This window comes from Mustela putorius, unplaced genomic scaffold, assembly GCF_011764305.1.
Source record: "Mustela putorius furo isolate JIRA1106 unplaced genomic scaffold, ASM1176430v1.1 tig00000196_pilon_pilon_pilon, whole genome shotgun sequence".
NCBI lineage: Eukaryota > Metazoa > Chordata > Mammalia > Carnivora > Mustelidae > Mustela > Mustela putorius.
In genome coordinates, this window is record NW_025421310.1 from 12,073,518 (window position 1) to 12,089,583 (window position 16,066).

The window sequence follows — 16,066 nt, forward strand, 5'->3', positions numbered from 1 at the left end:
GCCTGAGCTGCACTTCTGAGGGTCCACTTGAATGAAGGTTCAGACACGCTGGGATGTGCCAGTCCAGCACAGCTCCAGAGCAAGGCGGGGCAGCCCTCTGCCTTCCTGTGTGGCCTTATCAGCTTCTGTCCCCTCTGTCCCCCTAACCCTGCCCTCTCATCCCCATATGGCAGTTAAAGGGCTCGCATCAGAACCCCAGTCAGTCTGCGCCCCTCCTCTGCTCAGAGCCCTTCCAGGGCTCCTGCCTTCCCCAGTAAATCTGCCCCTACTTCCTGTTGCTGTCTCTCACCCTCTGCCCCTCATCCATACCCTTCTGACCACACCAGGTGCATGCCTCCCACAGGACCTTTGCACGAGCTGCTTCCTGTCTGGTAGGCATTTGCCCTTACCTCCTTTTCTCTACTGTCATCCCATGAAGACTCAACCCAATTCTGTCTACAGCTACAATCCCTACCCACCCCCTGGGCATTTCCACCTCCTCGCTTTGCTCTCTCTCCTTCACAGCGCTGATTACTATCGGACATGTTGTAAATGTGATTTATCTTATCTGCTGTCTGTCTCCACCAGGAGGGGATGAATGCCGGGTCTGTTTTGTTCACTTTGTGTAAACTCTGACGGAATGACTGAGGGGGACCATTCTCAGTGACCACAGCAGACGCTGGAGAGTGTAGGCGCCTGATTCATCATTGACCAGGGCTGGGGGAGGGAGGGGGGTGGGGGGACCCATGCCTAGGCTGGCCAGAGACCCATGGGGCTGGGCTCAGAATGGAGGACTGGCTACTAGGATGGGAGGGAGGCCCGCGGCGCCCAGAAGAAACCTGTGAGTGTGAGCTGGAGAGGAGGTGAGAGGTCTTGCGGGGGGACGTCACAGCTCGGGTGACAACTGTGGGCTCCTGTGGGCTCCAATGAGCCCGATCTGTTGGGGAGGGCACTGAGTCTGGGCTTCAGCCCAGAGAGCTGCTCAGAGGAGGGGAAGTGAGCAGAAGTAAGCTGGGGTGGAGGTGCGGGAAGGAAGGGCACTCTGGAGAGACAGAGGGCAAGCGAGAGGAAGAGAGGTGGGCACAGCTCCACACGTCAGTGCAGGACACTCCACAGGACTTGTTTGCTTCTCCCATCCTGCGCACTAGCCCAGGAGGCAGATTACTCCAGTCACAGTCTACACCCATGGTTCTTGCCCACTCAGTGCCAGGAGCCACCACAACAAGGAGGGTGACCAGAACTCTGGGCAAATGTGCAGAATGCCCCCTAGGGGGCGAGAGCACCTCCTGTGAACCAGGTCAAACCCAACAGGACCCCCAGGCAGCGCCTCCCCATCTACACTGACCGCATGGGTGTCCAGCGTCTGGGTACCATGAAAGAGAACAACTGTTAAGTCTGTAGAGCAAGTGTGAAGGAGCTAAAACCAGCAGCAAGGACCACAACCAAGGCTTTCAGTCCTCAATGAGGAAGGATTCTAGAACACATGATGTGGGACACGCAGGCATCAAGAAGGGAGGGGAGCCTACAGGTAAATTCTACCTGGTGTCACACAGAGCCTGGGGCTACTCTCCGTGTAATTCCGCCCTTATGAGTAATGGCAGATGGGGACCAGAGGGCACGTTCTAGAATGTTCACAGCACCCCTGGACTGCAAACAACCTAGATGTCCCACCAATGGGAGGATGTGCAAATGCCCTGGGGTATAGCCACATAATGGAATACTACACAGCAATGAAAAGGGAAGGACCCATGACTGATCTACTCACACGGAAGGATCTCAAAAACACGACACGGACTGAAAGAAAACACTACCATAGGATTTGATACATCAGGAACAAACCCAGGCAACACTCATCTGTGGAATTATAATGGGGATGGAGGCTCCTGGTGAGGTGGGCATGCGGGACGCAGAGGTCAGGGAGCAAGGTAAGTCATGCTCTGTTTCTCATCTGGGAGCCGGTTCCATGAGTGCATCCAATCTGTGAAAATTCACGCAGCTGCCCGCTTAGGATATGTGCGCCTTTCTGTACAATTCAACAAAAAGATCCCCCGAAGAGAAGAAAACACTCTCACACCCTTGTCTACTCCTGATAGGATGCAAAATGGAGCAACTGTGTGCCATGCTGGTTGCTCATGCATGTTAAATGTATAGCCACCCCATGGCCCAGCAATCTTACTCCCGGCGGATGCCCAGGAAAAGTAAGAACACACATCCGCAGACAAAGCAGCACGTGGATGTTCAGAGCAGAATGCTTCCTAACAGCCCCAGAGGTGGTAACAAACCAAATACTCATCAACGGATGAACAGAGAAACAAACTGCGGTTCATCCGCACAGCGGAGTATTAGCTGGCAAGGACACAGGAATGATGTCCTGACCCATGCTACGACACAGAGGAACGGAGAAACCGCCGTGCAAAGTGAACGAAGCCAGACACGGAAGACCACCTGTTCTATGACTCTGCCCACACACAATGTCCAGAATAGACACGTCCACAGGGACAGAAACTAGATCAGCGGTTGCCAGGCGTCGGGCAGACGGGAGGGATGAGAGGACAACCAAGGGGCTCAGGGCTTCTTTTTCAAGAGGAAAATGTTCTAAAATTGACACTAGGGATGGTTACACAACCCTGCAAATGTATGAAAAAACCATAGAACTGTATGATTTACATGGGTGAGTTGTATGGCATGAAAATTTTATCTCAACAAAGCTGTTGGTTTTTTCCTTAAGTATCTATGGGGAAGTGTGCCTGGGTGGCTCAGTCAGTTAAGTGTCTGCCTTTGGCTCAGGTCATGATCCCATGGCCCTGGGATCAAGCCCCACATTGGGCTCCCGGCTCAGTGGGGAGCCTGCTTCTCCCTCTGCCTGCTGCTCCCCACTGCTGTGCTCTCTTGCTTGCATGTGCTCGCTCTCTCTCTCTCAAATGAATAAAATATTTAAAGAAATTACAAAAATAAAAGAAGTATCTATGGGGTAAGGGTGGGCAAAATGGGTGAAGGGGGTCAAGAGGTACAAATTTCCAGTTCTAAAATAATTCACAGGGATATAACACACAGGACAGTAACTACAGGTACTAATATACTGAATATTTGCAAGTCGCTAAGACAGTAAAATCTAAAAAGTTCTCATCATAAGAAAAAAAAATTATTTCTGTATGGTGACAAATGTCCACTAGACATACAGAGGTGCTCATTTTTCAGTACACAGAAATAACGAATCAATACCTTGCACATCTGAAACTAATATTTCATGTGTCAAATAAGCCTCAATATAAAAAAAAAGAAAAAGTAGGGGTACCTGCGTGACTCAGTCAGCTACATGACTGGATTTTGACTCTCAGGGTCATGGGATCAACCCCTGCATCAGGCTCTGCCCTGGGCATGAAGCCTACTTAAGATCTTCTCTTTCTCCCTCTGCTTCTCCTCCCCCTCCTCCGTGCAGTCAGGTCTCTTTCTCTCTCTCAAAAAATAAAAAAAATAAAATAAAGAAAGAAGGAAGGAAAAGAAAAGAAAAAGAAAAAGTAACATGTATGATAGTATTTGTGGACCCTTTATTTCACAATTCAAAGAAGGCAAAGTAGCAAGTACTTACTGACCACCTCAAGTCCCCTGTTTATCCTATGTTACACAGTGAAAACTGAGCATGCCCCTGGTCACGGAACAGGTCTGCTTGGAAGCTGGGCTCCCAGCTCTCTCATGGCTGGTTCCTTCCAAGACCCCACTCTGTGCCCAGAGGGAAGCAAGGAGGAACCAGCACGGGGGGGGGGCGGTTGTGGTGCCTGGGAGAGACCTTCCGAAACTCTCCTTTGAGCCTCTGCTACAGCAAATGCCTCCTTCCGCTTCGCTGAAAGCATCCGTAAATTCACTCAAAATTCGTATTACGCCTGAATTTCTTGGATGTTCTCCCCACTGGTCTCTCTGTCCCCACCCCACCTGCATCTGGTTAGAAACTGAGTCGGCTAATGTGCCTTATTGGCTGAGAACCCTTAGGTTCCTGTCTCACTCACAGCAAAAACAAAGTCCTCTCTGGGACCCATAAGGCCCCATTAGATGTGCCATGGTACCTTCTGCCCTCATAACCTGCTCTCTCCCCTTGGTTTGCCCAGCTCCCACCACATGGGCCTCCTCAATATTCTTCAAACTCACCAGGCACCGACCTGTCTCAGGGCCTTTGCACTGGCTCTTCCCTCTCCCTGGACTGCTCTCCCCCCAAACCTTACACAGCCTATCCCCTAACCTCCCTCAGTTCTCTACATAAACATCAGCCTCAGTGACCTCACCTTCCCTGACCACTCTATTTAAAAGTGCAGCCCAACCCCCTGTACCATGAGCCCTCTTATCCTGCTTTATCTTTGTTAAGAACACTTACTGACATCTGACATAGTAAATATTTTACTGGCTTATCTTGTTTACTATAGATCTCTGAAGTAGACACTTGAGAAATATTTGTTAAATATTGGGTAACTGTGCACAGTTGTGCAGGTTGTACACTGCACAATCCCCCTGGCCCTTCCACTCCCACCCCTCAGGGAAGCAGTCCCATCTCAGGACACTGTAGATTTGTGTATACATATGACCACAATTTTCTGGCAGATGGCAGAAAAGGGTCATGAGAAAGGGGCATCTGTTTTTAGTTCCACAAAAGCACCACATGGGCTCATGGAGGCCTGAGTTAAATAAATAGGCAAACTGCTGCTTCAGATGCGGCCAGAAAGCACCACACACTCCCAGACTCCGTGGGCTGAGATCCCCCTCTGCTATTCAAGGATCTGTCTGACCTTGGGCAAGTTACTTCTCTCTGCACCTCTGTTCTACTTTGGGTCTACGGGAACTGTAACACTCCCACGATATGGGTGTGAGGCTTAAACAAATCAATATGTACAGAGTACACGACCTGCAGCTCAGAGGACGTGCTGGAGAAGCGTGCACTATTATCACAGCAGCTATTGTTCCCAAATCCCCAGGCTCAGGCTTCGAAAAATACAACTCCGGGTAGGGGGTGGGGACCAATCTTAGATGCAATGCATTTCTGCCTGGTTTGTGCTCGACTGAGCCGCCCCTAGGTTTTGGGTTCGGAGCCACCTTGAGGGGCTCTGGGGATCCAGCCCTACTCACCGAGGTCTGATCTCCTCCCAGGGACAGTGGGAAACATTGGTGTCCACATAGTGGGGTGGAAACCCCAGCTCCAGGGGCACAAGCTCTCAGCAGGCATCCCTGACCCGTGATGTGTCTGCCTGGCCAGTTCCCAAAATGCCCCTAGACTGAGCTCGACCTCCCAAATGTTCCTCCTCTCTTTAGCTCTCAACACATACTTCACTCTACTCAACTGTGTAAGAATGAGTGCCCCGAGGGCAAGGGGGATAAAGCAGATCGATTGGGAGGAATTATGCCAAAACTTACACTAACGAGGCTATGCTACTCCAAGTGACAGAATTACAAGTCACTTTTGTGTTCTCAGCATTTCTAGAACTTGTATATTCCAATGTCATTTCCCCGCTCCTTTGTTCCTTCTAATGATCTTGTACTGGCTTTTTTTTTCTGTTGAGAAACTGTGTTTTGCTTTCACTTTTTATCGAAACCGCATGCCCCCCAGACGCACGCGTTGTAAGTCCCACAGATCGTCCCCGAAACATGCCAGCTGCTGGGATGGGACCAAGATGAGCTCAGGCCGGCCAAGTGTCCCTTTGACAGGAAGAACCTCAGGGTGGTCAAGAGAGCAGGTTCTGACCATCCCAAGCAGGGATCTGTAACCTGAGTGTCTGAATCTCATGAGGAGGAACCAGAAGGCAATGGAGGTGCCTCCTGCAAGACAACTGTTCTGGATCCTTCCAAAAGGCAATGTCACAGAACACACAGAAAAGCTGAAAAGAGCCTCCCAACTGAAGGGAAAGAGATAAGATAAGCTAAAATGCACTGTGTGATTCCAAACAGCATCCTGTGGGTGGTTGGAGGGGGGGAGATCCAGCTCTTCGGGGAGTTACTAGGACAACTGACAAAACCAGAATACAAAGACTTGTAAACCAGATAAAGAGTGCTGGGTCAATGCTCAACCAGGAGCACCTGATCAGTATCCTGGGCTTACGTAGGAGAATATCCTCCGTCTTCTGAAACACACATCAAAGTGTCCAGGGCCAAAAAAGCACGCAGTCCTGTTCCTAATCTCTTAACAGCTTAGGAAAAGAAAGAAGAGCGTATGTGTGTTGTGTGTGTATGTGTGCAGTTCTGGTTGGACTGGCCCATTTTTCAGATGAGAGCACTGAGACTCATGGGCAAAATAACTTTTGTGCCCCTGGCCTGCAGAGCAAAAGAAGAGGAGGGTGAGGAAGGAAACATGATATAATGCTACACGCCCGTGAATCCGGAGAAAAATTTCTCTGCGTTTTTTTTTTTAATTTAAGATTTTATTTATTTATTTGACAGACAGAGATCGCAAGTAGGCAGAGAGGCAGGCAGAGAGAGAGGAGGAAGCAGGCTGCCTGCTGAGCAGAGAGCCTGATGAGGGGCGAGCCCTGAGATCATGACCTGAGCCAAAGGCAGAGGCTTTAACCCACTGAGCCACCCAGGTGCCCCTGTGTTTGTTATTCTTAAAACTTGTCCAGAGATTTGAAATTTTCTTCAAAATAGGAAGTCCAGCTGGCTCTGGGGCCACACTGCTTAGATCTGCCCCTGGCTCTGTCCTTCTAGGCTGTGCAACCTCGAGTCAGTGACTCCCCCTCTCTGTGCCCCCTCTTCTGCATCTATAAAACGGACCTCACGGGCCAGCAGTGTTCTGCACGAACATGCATAGTGGTATTTTACTGCCAATCTACATTCCAACGGGGCTTAAACAGTCTCACCATCACCCCTGTGTATCCTGTGTATGGACTGTTTTAGGATTTCATGAGTCCACACACCAAAGACATCAAATGCTCAACGTTGTTACCACCATGAGCGAACTAAGGCCACGAAAATGGATGCCTCCTTTGCTTCTCCCTTATCTCTCTGTCCATGGACACCTACCGGGGGGCTGGCTCCTGTCTGGTGCTAGGGAGCTTGGCGACAGCACTGTGGACCATGAGATAGGGCCCTGTGTCCTCGGACATGGGTGCTCCTGCAAAGCCTGGACCAAACCCCATTCAACTGTGTCACTCTGACAGGATACTCTGAGAAGCCCCAGATACAGATCTGGTTTACACAGAGTCCCTCTGTGGCCAAATTTTAGAAAGCCAGAGACATGTTCTGTAAGAGACACCCAGGTTTCCAGCTCTTCTTGAAAAACTGGAATATCAGCCCTAGAACGAGAAGCGAGTGGCACCCGAATGACCCCTTCAGACAAAGGACAGGGGTGCAGTGACACGAAGAAACCGACCACCCGATAAAAAAGATGACAAACAACCTGATTTCAGAACGAAATAAGATCAACAAGGGGCACAGAAGCCAACAGAGACGTTCAACCTCTGTAGTCAGCAGGCAGATTTAAACTGTGACCATAATGAGACAGCACTAGGTACCCAACAGAATGTCTAAAATGAAACGGATGGACGCCAGCATGCAGTGGCTAACAACGTGGACAGAGCCACTGGAACTCTTCAGCCTTGCTGGGGGTGACTCAAACCATCACAGCCTCTTTGAAAAACAGCAGGGGCAGTTTCAACTCCCATGAAATACATCCTTATCTGCCTTAGTCCTACACTGAGGTATTTACCCAAAAGAAATGATAGCATGTGTCCACACAGAGGTTACCACATGGAAGTTCACAGCAGCCACCCTGGTCAGGGCCAAATGCTGGAAACAACCCAAAGGTCCACCAAAAGGTGAGCGGATAAACAAATCATGATCTACCCACATGATGGGAATCTGCTCAGCCACGAACGGGAGCCAACGACTGACAAAGCCATCACAGATGAAACTCAGAATCACTCTACTGAGTGGCAGAAGCCAGAAGATGAAGAGTCCATGCTGTGTGAATCCATTTATATCAAATTCTAGGAAAAGAAAATCAAATCTGTTGTCACAGAAAGCAGATTTCACTGTCTGAGCTCAGGAGGCGGGGAGCAGTGACTGAGAAAAGGCAGGAGGGACTCTTTGGGAAAGGCAAATGTTGTGTCCTGACTGTGAAGGTGGTTTATAGGATGGTACCATTTGTCAAAATGCAGCCAATAGTACTCTCAAAATGGATGTATCACATTGTATATAAATTATATCTCCATAAAGTTCATGGGGAAAAAAAAAAAAAACAAAAAAAAAACAACCCAGACTCTGACTGGTCTGTCTGGTTTCAATCCTGGCTCCATCGCTTACTTGCTGTGACCTGGGGCAAATATCTTCAATTCTCTGTCTCAGGGCCTTTGCACTTGCTATTCTTGTTGCTGGGAACACCCTTCCTGAAGACCACAACAGCCCTGGCCCCCTGGCTTTCAGGTCTTTGCTCCAATGAGAGCTTTCCAGGGAGAGCTAGTTAAAATGGCCACTCACACCACCAGCCCTCTCCTCCCACTTTCCCTGTTTTGTTTTTTCCCCACAGCACTCAGCACCTTCTGAGGGGTCCTAGAGTGGGTCTCCCCACCTCCCAACAGGCCAGCTCCCCAAAGGCAGGGAGCTTCGTCTAGTTCATGACAGCACCTGCCTGGCACATCGGAGCCACTCTGTAAAAAACTGTAGAAGTAAACAAAGGGATACATATTACTCCCACGTGGGGATATGAATTGTAAACAATGATAAAGGGGAAAAGTGCACCTCAAATGGACAATCAGAGCGGTGAAGACACTGACTCCAGGTCACTCAGCAAGTAAGGCAAGGTGTGGAGCTGAGCTGGGGTCCTCCCAGCCGCCCCAGGGCAGTCTGACTCCATCAAGTGCCTTCACTGGATCCTGCAGTCCGCCCCAGGGGAGGGCGTGATCGAGGATCTCCAAGAGATCCAGATTTCATCCCCTGAATAACAGGCAAGAGGGATTGGGGATTTCTGTATCAGAAGACTAGTTCCTCAAGACCAGGCACTGTGAGGCTGAGAGACCAGGGCCAGATTGGAAACTGATCAGAATTCATGACACACATGGGCACCCCCCCCATGGAAAGGCGCCCTACATTATCCGCCGTCAGGGCCTCCCAAATCAAAACCATAATGAGCCACCACTTCACACCCACTGAGATGATTATAATAAAAAAGATGAAAAAATTAGAGTCCTCGTGACTTATTGATGGAAAAATGGAAAATGGTGCAGCCGCTGGAGAAAACATCTGGTGGGTGGGTGGTTCCTCAAGAAGTCAACTGAGACTCAGCGTATGATCCAGCAATTCCGCTGGCAGGCGTACACATCCACGCAAGAGGAAAAACGCAGGTCCACACGTGCGCTGGTATGAGAACATTCACAGTGGCACAACCCGCAACAGCCAGAAAGCAGAAACAGCACATGCGCTCCTTGACCACTGGGTGGGAAACCATAAGCTGCAAATCCACAGTGGAATATTATTCAGCCGGGAAAAGGCAGGCAAGTACTGATCCACCGCTACAGAGCAGGAGAACCCAGAAACACCACGCTGAGCGAGGAAGGCTGGGCTAGAAAGACTGCACGTTGCAGGAATCCACTTACATGAAATCTCCAGGACAGAGGCAAATCTACAGAAATGGAAAGCAGATTCGTGGCTGCCAGCAACTCCCAAGGGGAAAGGCAGGATTTGGGGAAATGAGGGCACCATCCGAGAGCGTGGGTTTCTCTCTGGGGTGATGGAATACTCCAGAATTCGATGTGGTAATGGCCACACAACCCTGTGACTATACTAAAAAAACCCCATTAAACTGTCTACCTCAAAAGGATGAATTTTATGGCATGCAAATTACATCTCCATTAACAAAATGTAAAAAGTAAAACAAAACAAAAGAAAGCACATCCCTTGATGATACCAAACGATTTTAATTTTCTCAGATTTGGTAATGTCATGGTGGTCACGGTAGAAAATGCTTATTGTTCTTTAAACACATACTAAAGTATGTAGCATTGACCTGGGATTTAAAATCCTTTAAAATCCTTCAACAACAACAAAACAGAGATCAATAAAGCCAGCATGGCCAAATCTGGATGTATGTGGAATTTGGGGATATAAGTAACAGGAGTTCATTACGCTGCTGTCTCCACTTTCCGGTACATCTGGAAATTTTCATCATTTTGGTTTTTTTTAATTTGCTCCCAGCGATTCTACCTCTGGGATTTTAACTGAACAGCTCTACTCGCATTCACGCAAATCAATGCTGTACAATTACTCACAGTTGCCTTGTTCGTAAGAGACTGTAGCTAACCTAAGTGTCCAGCAAATGGACACTGGTTCAGTAAGTTAGGGCTCTCCAATGGGATACTATGCAGCTGTGACAGGCCCTGAAGTCAATAAGGTAGAACCTCCAGGATATATATATATATTTTAAAGATTTTATTTATTTATTTGACAGACAGAGATCACAAGTAGGCAGAAAGGCAGGCAGAGAGAGAGAGAAAGGAGGAAGCAGGCTCCCTGCTGAGCAGAGAGCCTGATGCAGGGCTTGATCCCAGGACCCTGAGACCATGACCATGAGCCACCCACTGAGCCACCCAGGCGCCCCCAGAATATGTTATTAAAAGAAAAGAGCAGAGCAGTGTTTGAATACCCTGTTATTAGTGCCTTAAAAAAAAGTGTGTGTATGTATGTGTGTGTGTGAGTGTGTATGTCCACATGCCTGTGTGCAATGCTCACACATGCATGGAACATCTCTTAGGAAAGACTAAAAACTATAACCATTTTACCTCCAGGAAGAGGATAGCTCGGAGGGAGAGAGGGAGACTTTTCACGAGAAATCTTTGAGACCATTCGAGTTTTGTACTTGAGCATGTATACCCACCTCCCAAAAATAAATAAACACATACATTTTTAAAAAGCCCTCAAGAAAAGCTGTTTCCTAAGTGTGGCTGTGTCCCCATACATCCCCCCTGGGGCTGGATTAGAAGGATCAGGTTGTCCCTTCTGCTCCCTCCCTTGGGGTGGGCAGCGGGCACCAGGCTGGGGCCAAGGCCTCCCTCCAGGGAGAGCAGAAACAACCCACGGGCCCACCCAGGGCCCCCCAGGAGCGATTTCCAGATTCATACTCCCTTGGCTCCCTCTGGGGGAGAGGGAGATACAATACAAAAAGAACTGAAGGAAGAGAAAGGAGAAGAAGAAGGAGGAGGGCGAGGGAGGAGGGGGAGGAGGAGGCCTGAGCGCCTGTGAGAACAAAGCAAGGACAGGCCTGGGCAGGAAGCCGCGGGCAATACCAACCCCCACTTCAGCAGAAGAAATGGCCACCAAGAAGCTTTATTCATAAGCAACAACAAACTGGAAAACAATCCAAATGTCCATCGACTGATGAATGGAGAGACGCAATGTGGTAGGTCCATACAACGGAATGTTATTCAGCCATAAACAGGAGAGAGGGCCTGACACACGCTCACAACACGAGTGAACCTGAGCACGTCATGCCAAGGGAAAGCAGCCAGACACAAAAGGCCACATAGTGTAGGATCCCGTGTATAGGAAATGACCAGGGCAGGCAGATCTGCAGAGATGGAAAGTAGATTACTGGCTGCCCAGGGCTGAGAGGTGGGGGGTGGGGAAGAAATTAGGTACAGAGTTTCCTCCTGGGTGATGAAAATGTTCTAGAACTAGATTGTGGTCACAGTTGCACAACTCTGTGAATATACTAAAAACCACTGAGCTGTCCACTTGAGGAAAAAAAAAAGGAGACATTTATGGCAAGCAGATAGCTTAACTGTGAAGAAGAAAATGAAAAGAGAAAAACAACAACAGTGGGAATGAACTAGGGATGAGAGGCAACCGTATAGACGGACCTTAAGAACATTCCACTGAGTGAAAGAAGCCAGGTGCACAAAAGGCCACATAGCATGGTGCTCCACGAAATGTAAGCTTTACATGAAATCTCCAGAAAGGCAAATCCACAGAGACAGAAAGCAGATTAGGGGGGTGAATGGGACTGGAGTGGGGACAAAGACTTCATGACTATAGGATTTCCTTTTGGGGTGAGGAGAACGTTCCAGAAACCAGAGAGTGGTGAATATCCTAGCCAGTGGATGGTACAACTTTAAGTGGATGAGTTTTATAGTATGTGAATTATGTCTCAATAAAGCTGTTTAAAATTTTAAGCAAGGGGAGAAAAAAAAAGAGAGAGAGAGAAACTGGTCACGTGAACCTCTCACCACCCCAACCCATTCACTCACTCGGGGGATCTCCCATCACTATGGCCCCCAACCCCCCAACAGGCCTGGTTAAGAATGGCAGAACCAGGACTCCCACCTCCAGTCCCAGTTGTATCTCCTGGGACCCCCGTACATGACGCAGAGCTCCCTGTCCCCCCACCCCTGGAGCCATCCTGGGTTGCTTTCATTCCATATCCACAGCTGGATGGAGGCACCACGACGGTGGGCACCAAGTTTTGGCTTCATATTCTCCTCCCCCCACCAACCCGAGCCCAAAATGGGCAAGACGACATAGAAACCACAAAGGAATGTGAAATGTGCAGGGTTTGTAGAATTTCCTAAGTGCAAAATGCTGATTTCAGAAGCACAAACGCCTTTATACAGCAACAAAACAAAACACGGACACTTTCATACTTCGCTAGAAAGTAAACACACACACACAGGAAACCAGACTCGAGGGACAAGATCAGAGGGAACCCCCGCTCTCCCCACTCCCCATCTACCACCACCTGCTCTTTCTGGGGCCTCAGGAGGTTAAGTTGGTAAGAGGTAAGGTTTAGGTCTGGTATCAAGCAGGGAGGAAGGAACAACCACATTGCTTGTAAGCAATTCTTTTTCCCAGAGCTACTGGGAAGGGTTTTCCTGGCTCCAGTTTCTCTCCTCCCCAACGCCCCCCCCCCCCACTTTGTCCTGCCAGTGCAATACTTGCGCTTTCCCACTTTGGGGAAAACACCTTTGACTCATTCCCTCCACAACACATACTTAGTGAGCACCCACTGTGCCCTGGGAGACCCCTCCAGTAAAGAGGAGCACCATACCTTCGTAAACAAACTGATCTATAACCTAATCTCTGCTGGTGGTAAATGGCTAGGAGGCGATCATGATACAGGAGGAGGGAATGATGGGGAAGGGGAGGTTTCTATTTTAAAATAGGGTCCTGGACAGAAGTGACACTGAAGCAGAGACTGGAATGAAGTAAGGAGAGAGCCATGCAAATACATGGGGCAAAGCACCTCGGAGAGCTGAGGGAATGGTGCAAAGGCCCTGAGGCAGGACAGTGCCCAACAAGATCACTGTGTGGTGAGGACAGGGCATCAGTAATGATGTTAGAGAGGGAGTTGGGGAGGGGAAGAGGCATGGGAGGGCCTGTGGATTTTGTTCTAAATGCTCTCAAACTGGGGTTGGGACCCATGGGGCATCGAGGTAGTCCTCTCAGGAGCCCAGGAGTTGCCCATACAGTTCAAGTCAAACAGCTAATCCAGATGCCTCATCTGCTAGTACTGAGTCCTTCCCATCCAGTCCACTGCCTTTGCTAGCATCAACAAAAACACATCAACTGGGTGAAAGCTATTGCATGTTCCCCCAAAACCAGGTTTTCCTCCTAGATGCACTGTGGGACTACCTTTCCCAGCATCCCTTGTAGCTGGGTGTGGTCACATGATTACACTCCGCCCACAGGAAAGCAGGCGGAAGCAACATGGGCTCTTTCCAGGTCTGGCACATGATCTATTCCACCATACTTCCTTATCCACGGTGCACCCCACAGACTCAGGGGATGGCAGAACCACAAGAGGGAAGGCATCTGATTCCTCAGTGCCTCACAAGAGGCTGGCCGACCAGAAACACCCTCACTGGTCTTTAATGTGCAAGAAGAAAACTTTCACGCAAATAAGGGCTAGTTGTCACAGCAGCTAGCAGGACCCCCACTGACTCACACACCCACCTAACAAAGGCTGGTCAACCTGGCAGCCTGCTCGAATAAGGAACCTCTTGCAGAAGTTCCAGAAAGGGAAGCAAGGAGAGGGGAAACTGAGTCTCTACGTGCCTTGAGGTGTGCCCAACTCAGAAGAGACTAGAGCAAAAGTTCAGGGCCGCACCCAGGGCCCAAGAGTTTATGTCCCCAAAATGCTCTCAGCCACGTCAAGTTCGTATTTGGAAAAGAAATGCCAGCTCCACAGTCAAGGATCAGCCTCTATCCCAGCCTGACACCACATCAAGGATGAGAGTCCCAATTTATAAACCATAAGGACTATTCCCGAGGTGCCGGGCCACCCCGAAACCCTGCACAGTAGCTCCCTTTATCCCATAGATGAGGAAAGCTGACACCTATAGCCGCTAACCCAACAACCGGAAGTGCAGGCCCCCAAGAAGTGGGAGCCTAGAATAGAAGCACCTCACAGTGCCTGGCACACAGGAGGTGTGTAGGGAATACCTGTTGAATAAATGAACAAACACTTCTTATTTTCCCTTTTTCCAGATGAGGCAACGAGGCTCAGAGAGGGCATGTCACTGACTTGAGGTCACCCATTTGCTGGGTGAGGGGACCAGGTTGTGGGTCAAGATCCAACCCCAAGCACTCACCCTTCCTACTCTGCCAGCCTGCTCCTAATGCCTTTCACCCCCAACCCAGAGCCTGAACCGGACCAGCTAAAAGCCTCAGGGCCTTTTCTCAACTGTTCTCAACTCCCCCCATCACCCCTGCCCCAGTACATTTTCCTTCAGCTCATTCACATCCTCCCAAGTTCCTTGCTCACTAAGTATTCATCCATTCAGCAATTAAGGATGAAGACGCATGCGTGCCAGGCTCTGTTCTAGAAACTGTGGGGGGCGAGTGAAGGGGGAGGACAGCCATGAACAAAACAAAAATCCCTGTTTACCCAAAGCTTACGCTTTTGACCAGCATTAGGGCAGAGACACAAAAGGACAATGCAACCTATCATACCACGTATTTACAAATTAAATTTCCATGTATTTCATTTCTATCTATTAAATAAAAATGTAGGGTGCCTGGGTGGCTCAGTGGGTTGAGGCCTCTGTTTTGGCTTGGGTCGTGATCCCAGGGTCCTGGCATCGAGCTCCACATCGGGCTCTCTGCTCAGCGGGGAGCCTGTTTCCCTGTCTCTTGTCTGCCTTTCTGCCTACTTGTGATCTCTGTCTGTCAAATAAATAAAACCTTTAAAAAAAAAATGCAACATGCACTCTAAATTATATCTATAAATGTTAAAATAGAAATGCCATGTTATGTATGAAATTAGTTCTATTAAAACCATTTACAAATATTGTCAAATATTGATATATATAAAACAATAAAATATCAAATAGATGGTAAGTCAGAAGTTGCTAAGTGCTATGGAGGAAAAGCAGAGAGACAGAAGGACCAGGGCTTTGGACAGTTTTAAATAGGGTGATGAAGGCAGGCATGTGTGAGGAGGAGGGACCCAAAGAAGAGGGGGACAGCAAGTACAAAGGCCCTGAGGTGGACAAGTCAGGACATACTGCCTGACTTGAGGAAGGAGGCCAATGTCACTGAAGCAGAGTGAGCGTGGGTGAGTAGTTAGTGGAAGACGAGGTTAGATTGTAAGCCAGGGACCAGACTGCGTATAACAACAGCCAAACTTGCGTATGAAACAACCCTAGTGTCCATCCATAGAAGAATGGATGAACAAAACATGCTTGATCCATGCAATGGAATACTACTCAAGACTCAAAAAAGAATGGAATTCTGATCCAGGATGCAATGCTGATGAACCTTGAAAACATGAGGCCAGGTGAAATAGGCCAGACATAGAAGGACAAACACTGTAGGGTTCCACTTAAATGAGGTGCCTACAAAAGACAAATTCATGGAGACAGAAAGGAGATTAGAGGCTACCAGGGGCTGGCGGGAGGAGGAATGGGGAGTTCCTGAGTAATGGGTACAGTTTCTGTTTGGAGTGATGAGAACATTCTGGAAATGGACAGGGATGATAATCGCACAACACCGTGAAGGTGCTTAGTGCCACTGGACTGTATACTTAAAAAAGGTGAAAATGGTAAATTTTATGTTAAGCGTAACTTACTGTAATCACAAAGTGGCTGACACTGTACTCACACTGGGTTGGCTATATTGGGCAATG

The 16,066-nt window shown here is 48.8% G+C and overlaps 1 protein-coding gene across 4 annotated transcripts in view; it reads right to left on the bottom strand.

Annotated features, from left to right (window-relative positions):
- The window catches only part of BICRA (BRD4 interacting chromatin remodeling complex associated protein), a 75,967-nt gene that overhangs the window by 41,189 nt on the left and 18,712 nt on the right, over positions 1-16,066 (bottom strand). The gene's annotated exons all lie outside the window — the stretch shown is intronic.